Below are 26541 nucleotides of genomic sequence, written 5' to 3'. Positions count from 1 at the left end.
TAAAAGGAAAGATCTACAAAACAATGATGGTTGGACAGCTTGAGAGGGGGGGGGGGGACTTCCAAGACCTTGGACTACAGGAGAAAACGGCCTTGGACAGTAAAACTGAGTGGAGGAGGTTGATCTGCTGCAGCAACCCTAGTTGAGTGGGAAAAAAGTCTTGATGTTATGTTCTTGATTCTAATCAAGGCAGAATGGGCAGTCTGTCCAAATTAGCAGAGATGACACGAGCAGGGTGCCTGATAAACACCTGGTAAGAAAAGAAGTGGTAATGTATCCTTTGTAGGTAAGAAGGAAGACATTTTCTGAACTGGTTTGTTGAGGCCCTGTACTCCCAATGGAGTGAAAAGGAATGGGTAAGTTGAAGGAAGTGTACAGATTGAATTTGAGAAGAATCCATGCTATTTGTTTGGAGGTTCCTTTAAGGTAGAGTATTGAAATTCTTTTCATATCGAATTGTAGTTTGGTAGAAGGATAATTATCCTATTGACACTAGGCACAGAGTTCTTTGGAACCAGATAAAGATCCTTCATTTTAGCAAGTTCAAATACGATTGTCTTTTCCTTTGGGAAAAAAAAGTGAAATGCTTCGAAATCATCCAAACATTAACTACTCCAGACTACATGCCAATCTAAGATTTGGGAAGTGATCACTAATAATTGTTCATATTTCTCTTCTTAAATAATAATAATTTTTTTTTTTTTTTTATTTACACATCTTTTACAATTGTTCTTCTGAACTCTAATAGTGTAATCTCTCTAACTGTAACCGAAACACAAGCTGGTATGCACATGCTTTATGACTCATTCTTGTGATTCATGTTTTGAATGTAGTTACCAGTCTAATTCTTGATGATGTCCATGTAATGCTGGATGAAATACACTGGAGTTTTTGAATAAAATTCTATATATTTTTTTACATGTGTAAGCTGTGAAAGTTTTTAAATGCGTCTAGTATACATGCTCTATCAAAACTATTTATTTTGTTAGTTTTTGACCAGCATCTTAAGAGTACAGCTAGTTGTCATGATACACAAGCAATAATGAGTGCAGGAAATAATTCAAAATGCAATGGAAAAAGATTTGATGTCCTAATATGGCACCCTCTAATGTTGTATAAATAGAACTTTTAGTTGAAGTTGATCATAAAATGACTATCTCCCAAATTTAAGGCAAACCAATGAAACATTGGTTAAAGGTTTGGAGAGTATTACTGCTGTTGTCGACTAAAAATGGTCTCTCAGTCTTGTAACTATTTCTATACATAGATTACTTTTCTTCTACTTAATTCTGTGTGTAGGTGTCCAAAGCACAGTATGCCATAATAATGGTATTAAATATATTTGTGTGTTTCTTGCATTTCTCCGAGGAAAATGCTAACAGGTCTTTCTTTCTGTCCATCCAAGTTACAGTAACAAGGCACTTCAATACACTCGAGGATATGACAGAGGATGGAGTTTGTCCTTTGCAGATCAGATCTGGTATTTTGAATGTGGTGTGAAGATTGTATTTATTTAGTATATAGTATATCTTTTTAGTTGTACTCTGAATATATGGAGGAGAAACAGCATTTCTGCGATGTTGTATATTGGGGGAGGAGATAGAGGGAACGTAGTATTTTTGTATCATTAAGGCAAATCAATACTGTCAAGACCAGGTGTTGGATGCTTTTACACACAATTATTAATTTGATAAAATTAATGTGATATGCAAAGTGATTACATGTCAGGCTATTTTTAGGGTCAGCAATAAAGACACTCTAGGCCTGAACAAGTATGTGGCTGCATTAATTTGCCTAAAATCTGACAAAAACTTCTATATATATATATATATATGTTACCGGCAAAGTGTGAAATTAGGCATTCTATAGAATGCCCAAAGTGGGACGTCAAAGTATGAAATGCTTAGATTTTGACACATTTCCTAGGCATTCTATAGAATGCCAAAAGGCAAATCGGCAAATTATAAAATACTCCCGGCAGTGACTTTTAATGTGCTTGTTTCGGTATTGTGTATTACCAAAACAAGCACATTTTTTGTGCCTTGCTGCTATTATGTTTTTTGGTTCGGTGTCTCACTATCATTGTTATGTATCGCCATGTGCGCCATTTTATGTCGTTGCTCTTCCTATAATATTTTACTTCCTTTACCTTATGATTTTAACCTCTCTACTTTAACTACAAGACTTACAAAATTTCCTTGACTCTAACATCTGTATCACTTCTTACGTTGAGAGTTTATTTTTCACTTGGTTAGACTATAATAAGTTTAGTTTAATCCTTTTATCCAAGTGTGAGCAAACAAAGTTTGCACCTGAAAGTATCTTCAGGACTGGGGTAAGGTAATGCAACACCAGGCAACTCGTTGCAAAGGTGGAGAAAGCTCTCATCACTCCTATCTCAGTATCTCCCATAATGCAAAGCACATCTCCTTGCGGATATGTGTAATGCCATGCATTAAGGCAAGGGCCACTACCCATACCGGTTTTGACCTTTATTGAGGTCTCGTCAGTGGGAGCCAGGCCCAGTAGTGGAGATACAAAGGCAGAAGCAATGAGAGGTCATCCTAACCTATAGGAGTTGCCAAAGGGTGTGCAACCTTATTATTAAATTACTCCGGATTCAGAGAAAGATGTTGAGAGTTTATTTTTCACTTGGTTAGACTATAATAAGTTTAGTTTAATCCTTTATCCAAGTGTGAGCAAACAAAGTTTGCGCCTGAAAGTATCTTCAGAACTGGGGTAAGGTAGTGCAACACCTTACCAGATATTCCTCTTCAGATATTGACAAATTTATTTTTTTTATGCTGTGCCAGCCAATATCTTAGAATAGAATGGACTCTTATTCAGGGAGACTTTTCCAGACCTTTGGTGCACATAGGTGAATAAATTAAATGCTCTACTGTGGCTAAATAAATTCTAGTTTGCAGTCGTAACCTCTATAACAACATGTTATACCTTTCTTTCAATTCCTCCCGGCTATGGTTCAAATTAATGAGTGGTAGTTTTGGTTCATATCACAGGCAAATCTCAGGTATAAAAGAAAAAACATATTTATTGGAATCTAAAGACATAATATACACTTAGACCAATCTCACTTTCAATTAGTTCAATGACATGCTAAATCAGACCTTTTCAAACTGATTAATACTCTAATACATGAACAATAAATCCTTCTCTTAAGTTAAAGACTAAACACACATAATATACACATTATACTCTTCTAATCAATATTCTACCCACTGTGTTATTCTTGCATATTAAACTAGACACAATCATCTATAATCATTCTAGCAATTTGTCTTATGGACATTAGCTAAACAATGCTAAACAATCGCTTAAAGTTCTTAAATACTGTCCACACTCATTTAATACACTACAACAATCTTTTTCTTTTTCCGACTGGATAGTAATACAACAAAATCTGTACATTACCATTTCTTGGGGTAGGGTCTCCAGGTCCATCGGAACTGTCCTTTGTTTGAATTACCTTTCGAATCTGCCATAAGCCTGTGTCCATGTGGTGGGTACTTATGGTCCTCAGTTTTCTTCATCTATTCTCGATCTGTTTCGGGCCATCCTCAATTCTAGCTGCCGGTTAATAATGTACGCATGTGATAGTATTCCGTTGGTACTTTCAGCGAAGGAGCGAAGACAGATATGCCGACATCTCACGCATTCGTACCGGTGGAAATTCCGACATCGAAGGGAAAGGTGCACCCTCCGATATCGAACCATTGCCACGAAACACCACCAGGAACCACCGGTCCACGAGAGAAGTCAAATCATCATCCAGGAAAACAGGCAAAAAAAAAGTCCTCAGAAAGGGGTGCAAACTCTTTTTATTCTCCATTCACTTCCCGCCCCCTTTTAGCACCCTGTTCTTACCACGATAGCACCTTCTTACTTGTTTTTTTTTTCTGCAATCTTTTCCCGCCTGCTACTTTCATCGACCACGGCAACTTCGGTACATCGCGAGATTTCTCACAGCATCTTCCGGGAAACGAATGTGCGTCACTTTCCAAGATTAAAAATGCCTCAAGCCCACCCATGACCTTTGGACTACTGTTTACATCTGATTTACCCATTCATTGTATACATGATGCATTTCATAAAATACTAATTTATACACAAAGTTCTTTACATGGTATTACAATTCTACTAAAAGGAGGTAATTCTATTTCCATTTACAGTTAGTACTTTAGTTCTTCTGCTCCAGTACAAGTTTTTTCTCTCAGCTGATTTTTTTCTGACTTGTTAAATTCTGAATGAATTATTTCTTTAATAAAGTTCTTCATTCAGGATGTAACACTGTGCAAAAAATGGCTGAGCAAGCTACATTGTCCAGGCAGGAATCACGGCATGTTGACATGAAACGACAATTCTATGAAGAACTATCTAAAGTTCCAGCCAATGCTGCTAAAAACTGCATTTAATTAACTGAAACTACCTACCAAAAGTTAGTGAACGATGTGAAAAATGCTTAGATGGCTTCTAAGAAGATACCCCGTGACTTTTGGCTGCTGAGTCAGTATGATGTGATGTGATGTGATGGTCATAGAAAACAAAAGTAAGTTGATTTATCCTGTTAAAGAAGGCGTCAGTGAAATCCAGTTTTACACCACAGATTCTGAGTTATTTAATGTACTTCATGAAGCTCATTTGGCTATTGAGGACATGACAATGTTGAAAGAAATCTCACATAAGTAAAAGAACATTACTCGTCATGACATTGAACTGTACATTCACCTTTGTAAGCCGTGCCAGAAAAACAAAAAGGTGTTTAAAAGGGTGTTGTAGTGAAGCCTATGATTTTTTCCAAGTTCAATTCCATTGTCAGATCAATCTCATTGATTTTCAGTCACATCCTGACAGGGAATACGAGTTTATAATGGTATACCAAGATCATCTCACTAAGTTTGTGGTTCTCAAGTCTCTGACATCAAAGACAGCGGAAGTGGTATATAACCTCGTGGACATATTTATGTTGCTTAGAGCACCATCAATTCTACAATCCGACGATGGCAAAGAATTTGCTAATAATGTGGTGAGAAGCCTAAAGGAGTACTGGCCGACTTGAAGCACATCAGGCCTCGCCACTCACAAAGCCAAGGAAGCGTCAAAAGAGCTAATCAAGACATCGAAAATATGCTTTGCACATGGATTCAAGATGAAAAAACTGACCGATGGAGTGAGGGACTACGTTTTGTGCAACTTATAAAGAACAGGGCATTTCATTCTGGGATTAAGAGAACACCTTATGAAGCTCTCTTTGGCTGCAAAGCTAAAGTGGGTCTCACAATGTTTTCCTTACCCCAAGATGTTTTACAAGACATAGACTGAGGAGCAACTGGAAAAATTGATGGAAAACGTTCAAACAATACAAGAAGAAACAGATCATCCTATCCAAGAGAAAGAGTCGATTGCTCAAAACACAGATGAAACTGTAGTCCATGATGTTAGAAATGAAAGCGGTGATGAATACATGTCTACCAAAGAGGCTTCTAGTTCTGCTACCTGCTGCGTCTGTTTGAAAGTAACCAGTGGTGCCCCTATGTGCAGAAACTGTCACCGAAACGTTCATGCCGCCTGCGGACATGAGAGAAAAGACGATGCAAGTGAGAAAATAGAAGGTTATGATGTTAATATTTTGTGTACTGAATCTGGAAATACAGGCCAAAAAAATGAAAATGGGTTCAGACAAAAAAATTTCCTCCTGCACCACTGTGCGAGTTCCTATTCCAGACGTCAACAAGGGATGGCATGACTCGCGCAATCTGCTGGTAGTTGTTATTAGTGTGACAGATGATGGTTTTTACCTACTTGGAACTGCTGAAGGAATTTTAAACTCTATGCCAGATCACAATTCGCTAAAGCGAATTGTCTCAAGGACTTACTGAGAGTCGGAGATGTTCCTGACCACGAAACAGCTCTTCAGTCATAATAAGGATTCATGAGGTGTACTTGCAAGACCAAGTGCCGAAATTTGAAGTGTTTTGTATGAAAAAGGCAGTTAAGTACAATTCAAAATGTCATTCCAGTCTACCTTGTAGCAACAAGCAGTTCAGCACTGGTCTTTTTCTCTTTCTGTAGAAAAATCTGGTATCTTACATTTTGTACTTCTTGCATTTTCACATGCATCTTTTCAATAAAAGCCTTTTTCATACTTTGCCAAAATAGTATTTGTCATTCTATATAATGACTAGGGAAAGTATGTAAAATATTAAAATAAAATAGACATTTTATACTTTGCCTAAAAATATCATGCATTGTATAGAATGCCTGCTTTTCACACTTTGCCGAACATTAAGCACCTCCGTAGCGCAATTGGAAGAACGACGGTACATTGCGCCCTTCGATTGGAATAGGCCTAAGTTCAAATCTCGTCGCGATGGGAGGAATCTTTATCTGGTCGATTTCAATCGATGGTGAGTTAGCCGATCTCATACGGAGGTTGCAGGGTTTTTTCTCCCGGAAACTCGGGTTTTTCATCCCGCATACATACAAATCGGCCCTTCAGAACGCACGCAATTTACATACAAAAATTACTAGTTGTGGTGGTGTTGGAGGTGGGCGGTAGATGGCGTTGATTCGTAGTAGAGGTAAGGTGTAGAGACAGTTGAAGATGTCCTCCCGCGATGAGTCTTCGGACTCCTTGGAGGTATCAGGAATAATAATAATAATATATATAAAATGTTAGAATGCCAAGTTAAAACTTGAAATTTTTGTCTGTTGCAATCTGAATTGTTTCTAGCATACACCTATGTATTGTAACAAGTAGTTGTATTCTGAATATGCTGGTAAACCCTAGTAAAATATTAGTCATTTAATAAATATATCTTATTTGTTGTTTTGGTATTGTGTAATACCATTAAAGCATGATGAATAATTTCTTATGCCAGTCTGTCAACAAGGTTGAGAAAAGACTAACAAAAATTGTGGAAGAGAAACCTTAGGAGGAACAAGCCGGGTTCAGACCTAACAGGGTCTAATTTTACTTTTACTTTAAGACAAAGAGTTAAGATATCATGAGAATATAATAATAATCTACATTGTTATATTTAATTTAACAATGCAGTTCGCTATATAGGGAAGGAATCAAACTTGATATCAAAATCAGAGATATTTTTTATCTCTGATTTTGATATCTGAAATTTGAATTTCAGATATCAAAATAGATATTTTGATAGAAATATCTATTTTGATACCAGATTCGTTTAACAGCTCATTATGCAAATAATGTTCTGTTAAATGAATCTGGTTCATGTCTTCAGAATTGTTTAATTAAATTGAATAACTACAGCAATGAATTTGGTATTAAAAAAAAAACAGAAATGAAAATACAGGAGACTTTCTCTATAGTGAGCATTTAAAATACTATGACTGTTTAAGCTAGTGAATATGGCAAATTAAAGACAAAAATGGATAAGGGAATAAGAAGATATGATGTTTAGCCAAACACCAACATATACAGAAGTATTTAAATTAAATGTAGCTTATGGATCTGAGAGCTGGGCTAGAAACCATAGATATGAATGAGATCTGAGAAAACATTGGAAGGGGGGGGGGAGATGGGAACACACAACAACAGAATCATATTAAAAATAAAAATATTAGAAAGGAACTTAACATTATTATTCAAGAATGAAAGAATAGAACTATTCTAAGATGGCAGGGTTCCAAACAAGACAAATGGAAAGGTTTAGAAAATAGGTGTGTGAAGCCAGGATGGCAAGAAAAAGACCAAAAGAAAGACCATATTTTAGGTGGGCTGATGTATAGTTTGGAGGACTAAAATGTAAGATAAAATACTTCATAATTGTTGGACGTTTTCCCACTTGGTTATATTATAAATTAAAGATATCAAGAAATTATATACTTGGTTCAATTCTTTATCCAAGTGTAAGCTAACAAAGTTTGCACCTGAAATATAATCAGGACAAGGCAACTTGTATATACAAGTTAATGACTTCACGTCACTTGTCTTAGTATCCCATTGCAAAGCACATATCCTTACGGGTATGTATAATGCTATTCTTTATGGGAAGGGTCACTACCCAGACATGTTTCAACCTTTATTGAGGTCTCGTCAGTTGGAGCCAGACCCAGAGGTGATGCTAAGGTTGAAGTAATGCAGAAATCATATTTTCATATATCAGTTGCCAAAAAGCAATGCAAAGCACATATTCTTACAGGTATGTACTGTATAATGCTATGTATTATAGCAAGGGGTTTCAACCCAAGCCAGTTTCAACCTTTATCGAGGTTGATGGAAGTTTTTTCACTTGGCTATGCTACCAATTACATATTTGGCTTAATCCTTTATCCAAGTGTAAGCAAACAAAGTTTGTGACTGAAATATTTTCAGGACTGGGGCAACTCGTGGTAAAGGTGGTATAAGTTCTGATCACTTGCCTTAGTATCCCATAATGCAACGCACATATCCTTATGAGTATGTATAATGTTATGCATTATGGAAAGAATCACTACCCAGACCAGAAAAAAAATTCCATCAACTATCTCTAAACCAGAGAATTTTAATGCATTTTTGGAAATTATGGAGACAACTACCGTGTTTGAATAAAAACTTTAGTTTACTATTACTAAAATTTTACAATTCGACGTTTCGACCTTTATGTTAAGGTCATCTTCTGGAGCGTACAAATATACACAGGAAACAAGCTATACCACAATCATACTGGTTCGTTAAAGACACTGACTAACCGCTACCACAATTGTTGGCCTGACCTCTGGTGTGGAAAAAAAAATAAAAAAATAAAAAAATATATACATCAGCGCTAAAGTCCTATTATTTGTGTTGTCTACTATATACATATATTAACATTATATTAACATCATTCCAGCCAGTTGGAGTGGAATGGTTTCTAATAATAGCAGATTGGCTAGAGTCCTGACTTGTGTTGAATCTTTCAAATTAGGTTGGCTGAATGTGTGCCATCCAGATCCTTGGAATTTTCATACCATCTTTGTTGTTGATATTTGGGTGGTTTATCAGGATTTCCCAGGATTCTTTAAATTTTCTTTCGTACCATGTTTTTGTACGGTGTAAGGAGTAGGCGCTTTTCCAGTTGATTTGGTGTAAGGTGTTGAGTGCGTGGTCTGAGAGGCCTGCTTCACCATAATGGTTATATTTAATGTGTCTAATGTGTTCTTTTTTGCGTATAGGGATTGTCCGTCCTGTTTCACCAATGTACGGTAAGTTACAGGTGCAGCGGATGCAATAGACTCCAGGATGTGCTAATGGGAGGAGAGGGTCCTTACAGGAGCTGAATATAGTTTTAAGTTTAGTGGGTGGTTTAAAGGTGGCATCAAGGTTATAATGTTGGAGGATTCTGTTGATTTTTTCTGATAACCCTTTAATGTATGGGATGGCTATGGTTTTACTGTAGTCTAGATTCGTTTTTGTTGTGGTTTTATAGAGTATTTTATTGACAGTATTTTTGTTATAGCCATTGTTTATGAATGTGTCACTAATGATTTTTAGTTCTTGTTTCAAGGCCTTCTGGTTAGAGCAAATAGTTGTGGCTCTGTTTTTAAGGGTGTTTATGACTCCATATTTTTGTGCTGGGTGGTGATATGAATTCGCATGTATGTATTGGCCCGTGTGTGTAGGTTTTCGGTAGACCGTGAAGGATAGATTGCCTGAAGGAAGACGTGTAACTAGTGTGTCTAGGAACGGGAGGAAATTTTGGTTTTCGATTTCGATGGTAAATTGTATGCGTTCGTGTTGTTTGTTTAGGTGGCTGAGGAATGTGTTTAGCGTTTGTCGACCGTGCGGCCAGATCGCGAACACGTCGTCAACGTATCTGAGCCAGATTGTCGGTCGAAGCGTGGCGGAATCAAGAGCCCTTTGCTCAAAGGTTTCCATGTAGAAGTTCGCGATTGGGGGGATAATGGTGAGCCCATGGCCGTACCTTCCTTTTGTAGGTAGAATTTGTTTTGCCACACGAAGTAACCGGACTTTAGTACGTGGGCAAAGAGGGCCGTAATGTCGGGCGGAAATTTGTTCTGTAGTAGGAGAATTGTGTCATTGATGGGGACATTAGTAGTTCAGTCCTTTATTCAGCAGCGTGAGTTTCCCGTTGTTCAGGGTGAGGCTTGATAAGTTGATCACATGGTTCTTGCTTGTCGGTGGTTGGTCGCTCCTTGTCTCCCTTGTTTGAACTACGCAATAGCGCCTAAAAAGGTAAACAAATTAGATTTTATCTACCACATTGAAAGAGGCATCAGATCCCTACCTAACAACATAGCAGACAAAATACGACTAGAAACCAGTAATGTCCTAAATACCAGAATAACCTGACTAAAACAGAATTAGCAGCAATCAAATCGTTAAAAGCCAAACAAAACATAATAATAACGAAAGCTGATAAAGGCAGTGCCACTGTTGTCCTTGACAGGTCAACATACATACTGCAAATGAACCAACTAGTAGCCGATAACAACACATATAAAATGGTGAATTATAACCCAACAAAAAGGATAAAGGACAAAACAGAAAAACTATTAAAGTCCGTCACTTCTTGGCCACCAGACACAGTTAAAAAACTCAAACCCCACTACGCCCGCCCCCCCAGAATATATGGGGTTCCGAAAATACACAAACAAAATGTGCCCCTTCGACCAATAGTGGAAGGAATAGACAGTCCCAATTACCACCTAGCCAAGAAATTAGCGGCAACACTCAAGGAGTTGGTAGGTCATTCCCCCTCCTACGTAAAAAACACACAACACTTTATAAACATAATCAAAAACATAACACTCGACAAAGACGACTTATTAGTCAGTTTTGACGTTTCTGCCCTTTTCACTAATGTCCCCATCAATGACACAATTCTCCTACTACAGAACAAATTTCCGCCCGACATTACGGCCCTCTTTGCCCACGTACTAAAGTCCGGTTACTTCGTGTGGCAAAACAAATTCTACCTACAAAAGGAAGGTACGGCCATGGGCTCACCATTATCCCCCCCCAATCGCGAACTTCTACATGGAATCCTTTGAGCAAAGGGCTCTTGATTCCGCCACGCTTCGACCGACAATCTGGCTCAGATACGTTGACGATGTGTTCGCAATCTGGCCGCACGGTCGACAAACACTAAACACATTCCTCAGCCACCTAAACAAACAACACGAACGCATACAATTTACCATCGAAATCGAAAACCAAAATTCGCTCCCGTTCCTAGACACACTAGTTACACGTCTTCATTCAGGCAATCTATCCTTCACGGTCTACCGAAAACCTACACACACGGGCCAATACATACATGCGAATTCATATCACCACCCAGCACAAAAATATGGAGTCATAAACACCCTTAAAAACAGAGCCACAACTATTTGCTCTAACCAGCAGGCCCTGAAACAAGAACTAAAAATCAAAAAAAAAAAAAAAATCATTAGTGACACATTCATAAACAATGGCTATAACAAAAATACTGTCAATAAAATACTCTATAAAACCACAACAAAAACGAATCTAGACTACAGTAAAACCATAGCCATCCCATACATTAAAGGGTTATCAGAAAAAATCAACAGAATCCTCCAACATTATAACCTTAATGCCACCTTTAAACCACCCACTAAACTTAAAACTATATTCAGCTCCTCTAAGGACCCTCTCCTCCCATTAGCACATCCTGGAGTCTATTGCATCCGCTGCACCTGTAACTTACCGTACATTGGTGAAACAGGACGGACAATCCCTATACGCAAAAAAGAACACATTAGACACATTAAATATAACCATTATGGTGAAGCAGGCCTCTCAGACCACGCACTCAACACCTTACACCAAATCAACTGGAAAAGCGCCTACTCCTTACACCGTACAAAAACATGGTACGAAAGAAAATTTAAAGAATCCTGCGAAATCCTGATAAACCACCCAAATATCAACAACAAAGATGGTATGAAAATTCCAAGGATCTGGATGGCACACATTCAGCCAACCTAATTTGAAAGATTCAACACAAGTCAGGACTCTAGCCAATCTGCTATTATTAGAAACCATTCCACTCCAACTGGCTGGAATGATGTTAATATATGTATATAGTAGACAACACAAATAATAGGACTTTAGCGCTGATGTATAATTTTTTTTTTTTTTTTTTTTTTTCCACACGAGAGGTCAGGCCAACAATTGTGGTAGGGGTTAGTCAGTGTCTTTAACGAACCAGTATGATTGTGGTATAGCTTGTTTCCTGTGTATATTTGTACGCTCCAGAAGATGACCTTAACATAAAGGTCGAAACGTCGAATTGTAAAATTTTAGTAATAGTAAACTAAAGTTTTTATTCAAACACGGTAGTTGTCTCCATAATTTCCAAAAATGCATTCGGATCACCGTGCAAGCCTAAAAGAGAGAATTTTAATAATAAGGTGTTGACACCTTTTGGCAACTGGTATATGGTGATATGACTTTTGCATTACTTCCACCTTAGTATTACCACCTCTGGGTCTGGCTCCCACTGATGAGATCTCAATAAAGGTATAAACCAGTTTGGGTAGTAATCCTTTCCATAATGCATAGCATTATACATTCCCATAAGGATATGTGCTTTGCATTATGGGATTACTAAGGCAAGTGATCAGAATTTATACCACCTTTACCACAAGTTGCCCCAGCCCTGAAAATATTTCAAGCACAAACTTTGTTTGCTTACACTTGGGTAAAGGATTAAACCAAATATGTAATTGGTAGCTTTATTGAGGTCTCGTCAGTGGGAGACAGACCCAGAGGTGATACAAAGTCCTTATAAGGACTGGTTTAAAGGGGCAAAGCAAGAATGCTTTTCATCTTCCCCATTATCTGTAGAGGACAGTGTAGGGATAAGGTGTTATTGAGCTATTAAATCTCTGATCATGGCAGGAGGGTAACAGCAATAGCAGAGCCTCAGTTAGAACTTCATTGGCTACAGCATTGCCATCCATTGCCCTCCAAGGGTATTTATCACTGCATCTCACAGGTGATACAAAGATTGAAGTAATGCAGAAGTCATATTTTCATATACGAGGTGCCAAAAGGTTTCACGCATTATTATTAAAATACTCTGGATTAGAGAAAATTGTTGGAAGTTTTTCCACTTGGTTATACTATAAATTAAAGATACCAAGAAATTATATACTTGGTTTAATCCTTTATCCAAGTGTAAGCAAACAAAGTTCAACTTGTATATATAGAAGCTAATGACTTCACATCACTTGCCTTTTGAATCCCATAAATGCCTGATCATATTTCAGGTGCAAATTTTGTTTGCTTACACTTGGATAATGGATTAAACCAAGTATATAATTTCTTGGTATCTTTAATTTATAGTATTACCAAGTGGAAAAACTTCCAACAACTATCTCTAATCCAGAGTATTTTGATAATAAGGTGTGACACCTTTTGACTACTCGTACATGAAAATATGACTTCTGCATCACTTCAACCTTAGTGTCACCTCTGGGTCTTGCTCCACTGGCAACACCTCAATCAAAGTTGAAACCAATGTGGGTAGTGACCCTTCCCATAATGTATAATATAACATTATACATATCTGTAAGGATATGTGCTTTGCATTATAGGATACTACGGCAAGTGGTGTGAAATCATTAGCTTTTTCAGACTTCCCAACAGTGTTGGAGCACCCACAGCACTATTCTCTTGTCCATGCTTCTCATCATAGGGGCCTATCTCTAACTTCCACCTTATTTTTTTCCAACAAATCTTTTATCCTTCAAAGAGCTGAAATCAAGTTCAAGCCTTTATACACCTTTCTAATATCCTTTGCTGTATGATTTTCCTTGCAGACCTGATTGAGCCAGTCTTCCTTTGCTTTTTTTAGCCAAAATTTTTACTTGTTTTGATCTCTTGATATCTGACATGGGCTTTGTCGTTGTTCTTATTCTCCCATTTTTTCTATCACCTGCTCAGTAATCCAGGGCTTCCTCATTTCACATTTTACTCCCTGCAGTAAACTATATGCCCTCCACAACAGCAACTATACTGCAGAAACACGAAAAACAATTAGTTTTATCATGTCACTGAATAAGGTTCACAGACATTTGCAGACTGTGTAATATATTTCTCAACAAACAGTGCAATTAGAGACAACTGGGAATATATAAACACTACTAATAATCACATCTCTGCTGTATAGACTGGAGTAAACCACATGTTGCAGGTGCAACATATAGTTTTGCTTGACACTACCCCGTCACGAACGTGTTAAAACTAAGAAATATATATAGTGAATGCATTTCAGATATTATGTAAATTTCAATTAGCATTTCAATTCAATTATCAGCTTGTTCAGTTTGGGTCGCACGATCTTTTGTTAATACGCACCAATCATATGCATTTCTTAATAATTGCTTTTTCTCTACTGGCCTACAATCGCACGCATCTTTCACTTCTCATTAGTAATTTGTCAAGGATTGTTTATTACGTATCTCAAGTTTTAAATTACTGGTAATTTTTGTTTGATATAATGGGAAAGAAGATGACTCTATTTGGGTAGATAACTTTGATTGCACACAAGGAAACTGCTCTAGAGGACAGAAGAAGTGATGGAGAATAGAAGCTTCTAGGTAAGTCATACCCATTTTCGGTTTCTTTTTTCCTGAAAACTTTAGTTTCTGAAAATCCCCGCATATATCTCGGACCACGATTTTTTAGCTTTAATTTTGGGAAAAAAGTGCGAGTTATGGTCGAGTAAATATGATAATTTGTTTAGCTTTCAAATTCTTAAGTATGGATCATTCATTGGTTAAAGACTGGATTTATAAAACGCACAAAATATAGCAGATATAGAAATAGGCAATTTCACTTGTCTCATTGATGATAAATTATTCATATTAAGTAAAAATGTATGTATAGTATCTTTATAAATTTTGTTCTATTAAAAATAAATCTTTTTTTTTTTTGTTGTTGAATTGTATATCTAAATTCAAATAAAACAGACATTTAAAATGAAATATATTTTTATTTATTTATTATTATTATTATTTTGATAAGGGTATTTTGAAAAGGTACTTGGTAATAATGAAAATTAAAGAAGGGGTACACAGATATCTGAAGTTTCAGAAACACTGATCTATCCAAATATTTAGTCTGAAACAGGTGTATAGTACAATGTTCATTTTCTTAAATTCAGCTTCGAATTTGGATAGACGAAATAGCATCTATCCAAATATGCACTTCTTACATTTTGTTCAGCATTATTTCAATTTTGAATGTGAAACATATTGAGTGTATTGTGTATTCTGTGTTTAAGTGACTTTGGACAATTTTTTACTTGTTTTTGTGAATTTGGATTATTATTCACGTAAAGCAAGTACGTCTATTATATTTTTGCTAAGTTTGAAAATCAGTTTCATTGTTTCATTTTAGTTAATTATCTTATTTTGAAAACAAAAGATTTTTTTCTTATGTTGGGTAGATGTCTAGAAAATAAATAATTTTCAATAAGAGATTTATTTATATATTTGTTCTTGTTCTGGTCGGAACATTGGCGTTGGGGTCCTTTTACTAATTTCTTTAATAAATAAATTTAATATTCTACAAATTTCAAAACATCTGAAAAATCAAATTCTGTAGTAAAAAAATAGTCAATTTTGGGCCATTCACTTAAAAATAACAGGGGTAAAAAAATAAGTTTAAGGGAAAATTTCAGCAATTATTATTTATTTTGGCGGACAACTCTCAATGCTCTTCTTATTTTAAAGTCTAACCAAGTATGTTAACCCTCAGATGTCGGGAAAAAAAAGCCATTATTTGGTGCACAAAAAGGAAAAGACAATTGCAACGAGTACAACTAGAACATAAATTGGCTGGATCACTGAATAAATTTTTAATTTCAGGACCACATAAAATACGAAGAAAAGAAAGTTCTGACGAAGCAAGTACTCTGTGTAGCTCTGCTACATAAAGAGAGGACACAAGATAACTATGAAGAAACAAATGTTATATGCGAAAATGAAACTGGCCTGACAGGACCGTCTACAGAAGTTGCAGCAGAAGAAATACTGGATTCCGATTCAGCGAAACATTGAGCGAAAAAATTAAAATTTTACTTTAAATTTTAATGTTAATGATCCAGGTACTTGGCCAAATCATATAACTACCAAAGTTAGAGATTGTTTAGTTGAGCATCAAGTAGTTATTAAAGAATTTCCCAAAGATGAATCTGGCCGCAAGTTTTCTGATTCATACTATTATCGAACTTTAGCAAATGAAGAAAAACTTTTATTAAGTTATTTAGTTTATTCAGAATCGCAAAATTCGGTTTTCTGTTATTATTGCACAATATTTAGTAGTCAAAATTCCCAACTTACTAACGAATATGGTTGTAACGATTGGCGACATTTCAGTCATATACTAAAAATACACGAGAAGTTCTGTGCACATTAAAAACTGTTCAAAATACAGTGAACTTAAAATGCCATTGATTAAGAAATGCATTATTGATTGCACACTACAAAGATTATATGAAACTGAGAAAAAATATTGGCAATCTGTTATAGAACGAATATGGTTGTAACGATTGGCGACATTTCAGTCATATACTAAAAATACACGAGAAGTTCTGCGCACATTAAAAACTGTTCAAAATACAGTGAACTTAAAATGCCATTGATTAAGAAATGCATTATTGATTGCACACAACAAAGATTATATGAAACTGAGAAAAAATATTGGCAATCTGTTATAGAACGGTTGATCTACATAATACAATACTTATCAAGACAGTGTATAGCTTTTAGAGGTTCTTCGCAAAAACTTTTTCAAAATGATAACGGCAATTTTTTAAAGTTAGTAGAAACTGTTGCTAAATTTGATTCGATAATGGCAGAACACTTGCATCGCATCCAAACATCACAAAAAAGGCACATTGCTCATTATTTAGGTGATAAAATACAAAATGAAATCATCCATATAATTTATATGGATGATTTCTGAAGCTATAAAACAAAAAGAAGTTTAGAAATGGTTAAAGAGGCAAAATATTATTCATTAATTCTTGACACTACTCCGGATATAATCCACACAGAACAATTATCTATTGTTATTAGATTTGTTAATCAAAATAAAGATGCAAATATAGCAGAAATTCATGAACTTTTTTGGGTTTTCAATCTGTAGAAGATACTACTGGGCAAGGACTTTTTCAATTTATAAAAAATTATTTAAAATTATTGAATATTAACATTTCGGATTTACAAAGTCAAGCTTATGTTAACTGTTCAAATATGCAAGGTAAACATAATGGATTGCTTTTTATTCCGTGTGCTGCTCATTCATTAAATTTGGTAGTTAATGATGCAGCTAAGATATCCTGTGGAACTGTAAATTGTTTTGGGATAATACAGGAATTATATAATTTTTCAATATCTGTGAAGCGTTGGGCCATATTAAAAAAAAAAACATATTTGTGTTTTAAATTTTAAACCACTTTCTGCTACTAGGTGGGAAAGTAGAGTAGAAGCAATAAAGCCACTTAAAAATAATATCAAGGAAATTTACCAGGCTCTTTTTGATATTATAGAAGATGAAACTAAAGATATCAATTCTAGAGTTCAGGCAGACAACTTAATTTCAAAGATTTATTGGTTTAAATTTATTTGCTCTGTTCATGTTTGGTACGAAATCTTAAGTCTCGTAAATGTTGCAAGCAAAATAATGCAGAATCCGACATTTGATATAGGAAAAATTACAGAAAATCTTGAATATGTTATACAAGAATTAAATCCTCGCCGAACAGACCAATATTTTGAAAATATTATTAGAACCGCAAAAGAAGTAGCAAACAATCTTAATATTGATCCTATTTTTCCAGACATTCGCAAAAGAACAAAAACAAAAATGTTAGGTTACGAAGCATCAGATGAGACAACGCATGATCCTAAACAAAATTTTAAAATAAATTTTTTCTTCACGATTTTAGACATGACAATAACTTCAGTCACGGAAAGATTCATACTTAAAACAACATAGCGAGGACTTTAAAGTTATAAGAGAGATTAGCAAATTAAAAGATTGGAGCGATGAAGATTTAATGAAACATTGTAAAGATTTGCACTTAAAACTGAGTGACAATCAAGATTCCGACAATCGTGATATTGATGGTATGACTTCATTTGAGGAATTAAAAACTTTGCAATATTTTATTAAAAAAGAGTCAGCTCATCGGGATGTTTTAAATTATATATACGAAAATAAATTAACCGACACGTTTCCGAATACTGCGATTGTGATGCATATTTATTGAACATTACCAATATTCATAGCATCAGGGAAAAGAAGTTTTTCAAAACTGAAATTAATAAAAAATTATTTGCAGTCAACAATGTCTCGAGAGCGTCTAATGGATTTATCAAATATATCAATTGAAAATAATATTATGGATTCATCAGACATTAAAGATATTATTAAAAATTTTGTGGCAGCTAAAGCAAGACGGATAAATATGTAAAATAAATTTACATTTATCCTAATTGTTATATAGATAAAAGCAAATCTCCGAATTATCTTTGTTATGTAATATTTCTTTTTACATTAAAATAAAAGTAATTTTTGTTTATATATATATATATATATATACACACATACATACACACACACATTCTGTTGTATTTATATATCAAGGATTAAACATTTTTGAAAATTTTTATTATTAAAAATTCCTTATTAACGAATTTCGGTGATTACAATGTTCTACTACTGTTAAATAACATTTATTTTTATGTATGCATATAAACTGTTTTGTACTTTTAACAAAGTAAAATTTTTCACAAAAAAAAATTTTCATGGAAACTTATTTTATGGGGGCACTGAAAAAAGTTTTGCACAAGGGCATTTCCTGCCCACGGTGCAGCACTGGCAGTACCATACAGATAGCCAGATGTACATTAGTAAATATACTAATACATCACTAATTGTGACCAACCATATTTGAATTATTCAATTTTGCAGTATATGCTGGTTACTTCACATAGAAAGGAAAAATATACAAAAAACAGGATACAGCCCTTGCCTCCTTGAGCCAATTTCTACACAGAATGTGTTAAGTGTTTTGTTCTCTAGTGTATGGCTGCTGTGTAGATGATGTGTTTTTACAATTTTGCCACATGATCAAGATACATTTATAGGGTATTTAAATAGCCAACATTCAAAAATTTATTTCAAAACAGGAAAAGAATCAAATAACTATTTGCCCTTTTTAGACACACAGGATATAAGCCTTTCAAATGGTTCTTTATTGTTTCTATTTAAAAAGAACTAACACATACTGGAAGATAATTACACAATCACTATCATCTAGCCCAACAGAATTAACATACACACAAACAGAGATATGGTAATCTGTTTCAATGATACTGTTCTTACCACTTAAACCACCCCCTACCTTTGCCACACATGTTTAGCCAATGGCTATACTTCTCAAAAAATAGATAACATTCTGCTCTCCTAGTATACAAGACCACAATAAAACTGTTACCATCTGATATATTCAAGAACACATCTGAAAAGATATCCAAAGTGCTTAATAAATATAACTTCCACACCACATTCAAACTATATGTCAAGCTAGCAACCCTCTTCTGTTCACCTAAAGAAAGTTTCCATCCTTTATTACATCCAAGAGTATGTGAAGTGCTTGTGATCTGGCTTAATATGAACATTTGTCTCAAAGAAATGCATTCACCATCATTATGGTGAGTTAGGACTGGCAGAGACCATACTTTAGATACTCCTTTAGACAGGATTATATGGGGAAAAACAAAATAAAAAATCAAAGTGCTACATAGAAGTTATAGCAATTCAGAGACAGTGTTTTAGGAATCAGCAGCAGCTATGAAACATTTCCCCCAACCTCAACAAATATGGCTTTATCTAGTAGCCAAAAACTGGAAGAGAGTTGTTTTAAGATCAATTGAATACAGATGATCCCTGACTTGCATATGATTTATGTTCCACAAACTTTACATAGCTCAAATATTGATTGAACCATTAATCACATCCTACTGCATACATGTTTACAGGATGTGCATGTGGTAGTGCATTAACATGTTTAAAAAGTTATTTCTGTATCATTCACAATATTCATATCTTCTATCGAAGGTCAGCGACCATCTTGGCGAACAAACTGCACTCTTGTGCTAATCTGAGCAGTTGTGCACTGCTCTTTCCTGTCCACGTCTTGATGTTGTCAAACCATGATATTCTTTTTCTTCCTCTAGTTCCTTTGCCACCAATTCTTCCTATCAAAATAGTTTGTAGAAGTTGATATTAGCTGTTTCTCATGATGTGGCCAAGATATGATGTTTTTCGTTTCTTGATTATTTGTACAAGATGTTTAGCTTTGCCAATGGATTTTAAGACATCTTCATTGGTAATTTTTTCTGTCCATGATATCTTTAGCATTCTTCTGTATAGCCACATCTCAAAGGCTTTGATTTTCTTGATGGTTGTCGCCTTCAATGTCCATGTTTCAACTCCATAGAGCAGAATAGACCACATGTAGCATTTCAGCATTCGGCATCTGACTTCCATGTTTAGGTCTTTATTGCAGAATAGTGTTCTCATTTTCATGAAGGACTGCCGTGCAACTTCAATCCTTGTCTTTATATCTATTTCTGGATCCCACCGTTCATTAAGCCAGCAACCAAGATATTTATATCTTGACACTTGATCAATATTTTTCCCATTGAGTGTCAGTTTCATTGATGAGGTTGGATGTTTGCTGATGATCATGTATTTTGTCTTGTTGATGTTTATATTTATTCCCATTCTTTGGCTTTCTATATATACTCTGTCAATGAGTTTTTGGAGATCCATAATATTATCTGCAATTAGCACGGTGTCATCTGCATATCGAAGGTTGTTAACAATCTTTCCATTTATTGCGATTCCCTCTGAACATTCTTCCAATGCTTTTTTAAAGATTACCTCTGCATATATGTTGAACAGGAGTAGTGAGAGCACACATCCTTGTCTCACTCCTCTTTTGATGTTAATATCACTGGTGGTAATGTTGTCTAATTGAACGGTAGCTGACTGATTCCAATACAGATTTGTTATTAGTCTTATGTCTTGTTCGTCTAGCCTTATTTGTTGAAGGACTTCTATTAAGTTAGTGTGTCTGACTTTGTCGAATGCTTTTTCAAAATCTATGAAACACATAAAGACAGATTTCTGTTTTTCTATGCATTTTTGTATCAATATTTGGGTACAGAAAAGGGCCTCTCTAGTACCAAAACCATTCCGAAAGCCGAATTGTGTTTCACTTAGAGTTTCTTCACTTTTTCTATAAATACGATTCTGAATTACTTTCAAAAATATTTTTAATGTTTGGCTCATTAGATAATAAGTCGGAAGTCACCACAGGAATTCGCTTTGGGTTTCTTTGGGACAGTGATAAATGTAGATTTGAGCCAATCTGATGGAAATTAATCACTTTCATATATTTTATTAAATAGTTTTTCAAGAAGTTTGATGTTATCTGGTTCTATTAATTTTAAAAATTCTGTTTGCACACCATCTGGCCCACTGGCTTTTCCTGTTTTACTTGTTCGTATAGCATTCTCTATTTCGCATTTCATGATTGCTGGTCCTTGAATGTTATCTTTTATATTTATAGGCTTCTGTCTAGTATCATTGAAAAGTTCTGTTACATATTTCATCCAAATCTGTGCTTTATTCTCTTCTTCTAGAACTATTTTTCCATTTTCGTCTCTTAGAGACACTATTTGCTTTTTCCTCAGTTTTCCAGAAATTTCATTGATTTTCTTATACAGATTGAAATTATCATGTTTCTTCTGAAGCAGTTCAATTTCAGTACATAAATTTTTCATCCAATTTTCCTTGGCTTCTTTTATTTTTTTCTTGATGATGTTATGTGTTTCTGTATACCTGGCAAGGTCTTTGTTTTTGTACATTCTTCTTGTATCAATAAGAGAAAGAATCTCATCTGTCATCCATTCCTGTTGTTTTATATTATTCACATAACCTACTTCTTCAATACTTGTTGTTACGATGGCATTCTTTAAGCTATTCCAAGGAGATTCCACACTTTTATTTTCTTCTATGTTAATCTGTTGTAATCGCAGGTTAAGCTGTGTCTTGGCACTTTTATTTATGTTCGGGTCTTTCAGTTTTTCTACATCAATTTTCTTTTTCTTCTTTTGTGATTTTTTAACTGATTTTAATCTAAGACGTACTTCTGCAACTATGGGATTGTGGTCTGATGAGATATCTGCTCCAGGATAAGTCTTTGCACTCTTTATACTACTGTGGAATCTTTTATTTATCAGTATATAATCAATTTGATTTCTGACAATGTTATGTTGGTTATCTTGAGGCGATTTCCAAGTGTGCTGGGTGGAAGTTTAAACCAGGTATTTGCTATTGTTAGATCTTCTTCCTGACAGAACTGGACTAGGCGATCTCCTCTGTTGTTTCTGGTGCCTAAGCCATGTTCACCAACAATTTCTCCATCACCCCCTCTTCCCACTTTTGCATTGAAGTCACCCATCACCATGTTTATATCATGTTTCTTTGTTAGGTTTTTAATCTCTTTTAGGTGTTCATAAAACTCTTCAACATCTTCTTCACTTTTGTCAGCTGTGGGTGCATAAGCTTGGATGATATTTATGTTAACGGGGTTTCCCTTAAGTTGTAACAGCATTATCCTTTCAGAAAATGGAATCCAATTTATTACTGATTTATTGATTTCTTCATCTACTATTACAGCTACACCATGTCGATGTTTGTTCTCATCATTCCCAGAGTAATACATTGTCGTATTATCTTGTTGACACTTTCCAGATCCTGGCTATCTTGTCTCGCAAATTCCCAAAATCCGGATGCCCAGCCTCTTCATTTCTCTTGTGGCATTTCTTAATTTGCCAGCTTCATACAGAGTTCTGACATTCCAAGTTGCAATTTTAAAAGTGGACACCATTTTGAGCCCGGAGATTCTTCGCACCCCCGTCCCATTTATGGGACGCCGGGAACTTGGGGCCAATTGTAAGGGTTTGCTCGCCATGGTGGTTGTTCTGGAGATAAGGTAGAGCAGTAGTTTCTCCGTTTGCTTTCTGCTCTGCAGTATTACAGACGTACACAATATAATCATATTGCCATCTGCAAATCTCTGATCACAAGCTTTTCCGTCATCATTTGGCTTCAACCTTGTGTCAGTACTGACAACGCTGCTTCCCAGTGTCAGGGGCAGTGACCCCTGCAGGTGCTTATTTAATGGCGGCACTACTCGCCATGTCACCGAGTTGTCATTGGGCTTTGTGAGGTTTTAAGTGAAACAGAGTTGCCACTTCTGCTCCCCCACGCCCTGATAGCTCAGTCGCTGTTGGTCCATGGCTGCTTACTCGCCAGATTGCTCTGCTTATATCGCAGCTAGCCTCCATATCTGAAGGCTGTTCCCCGATTCGCCACCTGGGGACGCACCCGGTAGTAGTAAGCTCTGCCCTGGGAATATTCATGTACAAATTAGATTTCAATATGTAATTATTAATACAGAGTAATATAAAAATATATTCTCTAATATTAATCATCTGCTAATGCATTTTATTGCTCAAAGGGAATAGGCGAGGCTGTTTTAACCTGATCTAACGTTTGGAGACTGAGGGACAATCGACATCCACCTGTAGGCAATCAGTGATAGCTGGTCCAAACTATCAATGATATCAAACAGCACCTGCTGAAGAGTTTGGCAGACACCTGCAGCCATCTTGCAGTCCCTAACCTAACAAAATATATTATTGTCTGAACCGGTGTGAGTTCTACAGCCGAGTTACTTGAGTTCATGGGATGAAAAATGCAATTTCTGTGAGAAAAAACAAACAAACTGATTTCCTCTGCCAGAAATCAACTAATTCAGGCACCAGTTGAAGAAAGACTTCAAAAAGTTCCTATGGTCGCTAACTAGAACTGAACTTAGAATGGTCTGGCAGCTTAGCTATGATGTGTGTGTGTCATTTCCAGAGGACTGCACATGAATTTTCTATTTTTTCATAAATAGTATAAAAAAAAAATTTTTTTTTTAAAAGTTCAATCTGGCCATTCGATCATTCTTTTGAATTTATCAAGAGATGATAAACAAATACTAAAAATATAGCATGTTTGTGTCGAGGGTGAGATTAAGGAAAGTGAACATATGCATAATATGTGCTGTCTACCTTATAGAAGACCACTGTTAGATGGTGTCCAAATAATGTAGGAGGGTATAATAATTCATAATAGTTTACAAGTACAGGCAGTCAGAGACTACCTGTACTTGTAAACTTCTTGTAATTTTTGGTAATTTGTAATTTATCATTTATTATATTGTTTATGACATTACTTATTTACTCTGTGTTTCCCCTCAACTTCGTTATTTTCGTGATTGCATATACAAAATGTCAATATGCTCCAATCTCTAATTCACATATAATACTATAATTTGACTTTAGTCCTTTGTAATCTACTTAGCTTACTACCCCCCGCTCTCTTAATGCAGTAAAGTATGCTCTTACATGTGCTAGTAACGTAGACAAAGTGAAAGCCTCTGGCTGGGGCAAAATCCTTAATCTAGGTTGCTGTAATTCTAGTGTATTAATCCTTAAAAATTTATTTTTGTTACTGACTGCGCCATTAAGGATTGTGTAAAAGAATTTTCTATCTTTCCTTTACATACAAGAGAATAATTTAGCCTAAGCACGTATAATAACCCTTAAATCAATTTTATCTTGAGCAACTCCGAATTACTCAGTCATGGCTGTTACTTAGGTCACACAGGTTCGATTTATTTTTATGAGACAGTGCATTGGCTAACAAAGATCAGGCATGCTATTAACAAAACCAAACATGTTTATTCTAACTAAGACAATTAATATACAAAGGAAACAACACATATCATGTGTCTGATTCTCCATACATTCATTAAAACAATTCACTTTAAGCACTAGACAAAGAAATTATTTACACTCAACTTATTTGACCCGTGGATGGATTTTAGCACACTTAACCTTACTCTCTATCTTATTATATAAGGCAGAATTATACTCAACACGTTCTAAGCATTAGATAACACAAGCAATATTCAAGATTGCAATATTCTATTATACACATTCAAACTGATGTTTGAATTTCTGACCTCTTCGACACACTATGCTATTAGTTAAACAGAATCAACATCTATCATCTGCACACACAATCTAGGTTATTAACATAAAGCAATCTACTTACAAGCTCACTATATCATTGTACATTCCTTGATCCTAAAGGGTTAGGGGTGAGTTCTGCTGATTCCTTTCTTGATCTTGTGCTACGACTGTGATCGGGCACTATCTGACGGTAGTCATCTGCCGATTTTCTCCCTTGTAAAAGTACTGCATTTCTTCGGAGATGTCAGGAACTGGTTTGGTTGCGACAAATCAGCATGCATGATCACTCTAAGAATTTCGTGGAACGATAACTTGTAATACTGCCAGCAAACTCCCCACAATCTCCAGAACTACTGCTCGTGGGACTGTGACTCTTTCCCCCTCCTCGAAAGCTTGCTACGAACCAAAAAAGAGAAAGAGAGCCTTTTCGCACCTCAATCTCTGCCTTTTATATCATTGACAGTCTCTTCCAAAACATATTTCCTGGATTTACTGGAAGCGTCCACATCAACCACGCATATGTTAGGTTTTGGCGGCAAAACTCATATAATCCGGTGAACTTTGAGACTGTTGTTGATCTTCAGTTTACTAGCCTAATCCAGTCTGATCTTTTAGTTAAAATTTCTTGTGGTTCTACACTCAGTTATTCTAATATATTACAACATTTATTACATTACAGTAGGTTACAAATGTTTCCAATTATATGTATTTTATGGCCTATGTAAAATCTATATAGGTATAAAATATTTCTATTTTTCACCACAAGAGATTTTACATTCTTATCCAACAGATGGCAAAAAATCAGGAACAAATAGTTCTTTGTGTTGTTTGTTACAATTTTAAACCATTCTCACTGTTAACTTGCTCTCTGTATACTGTAACAAACAGTTTACTTTCTGAAGTAATGGGTATAAAATCTGCAAAATATTTCCACAGTGTTTTCCTTTTAATACAGTAAACACTACAAAATATTAATAACTTTTAAAAGTTTGTTTAGAAAATTGTTCTGATTTAAATAGATTTCAAATTATACACATTTCTGTTTAATCTTCCATAACCAGTGACTTGAACACTGACCTCCTCAACACCTGCACAAAATGGGATAAAGACAACTGTAAATTTCAGTGCTAAAAAATCACAAGATTGCCTTATTACTTGCAAGAAAAATCCTACCTCATCCCCTCTTATTTCAGATAATGTTCCAGTTTCCTTTCACAATCAACTTTCTCTTCTTGGATTGACTCTCACATCTGGTTTATACTAGCACAAACATATTTACATGGCCTCCTTAGACTCTAAAAAGCTTGTTCTTTTCCACTAAACATCACTTCTCTTCCTCTCAACTCCTAACATTTTATAAGTCTCAGATCC

General features: G+C 35.4%; 1 protein-coding gene across 1 annotated transcript in view; it reads right to left on the bottom strand.

Moving 5' to 3' along the window:
* LOC150095249 (protein FAM135A) overlaps positions 1-26541 on the bottom strand; it is a 455287-nt gene that overhangs the window by 64994 nt on the left and 363752 nt on the right. The window lies entirely within an intron of this gene.

This window comes from Typopeltis vanoorti, chromosome 20, assembly GCF_054136105.1.
Source record: "Typopeltis vanoorti isolate ZY-2024b chromosome 20, IOZ_Tvanoo_1.0, whole genome shotgun sequence".
In the NCBI taxonomy this organism is placed as follows: Eukaryota; Metazoa; Arthropoda; class Arachnida; order Uropygi; family Thelyphonidae; genus Typopeltis; species Typopeltis vanoorti.
This window is presented reverse-complemented; position numbering and strand designations above follow the sequence as displayed.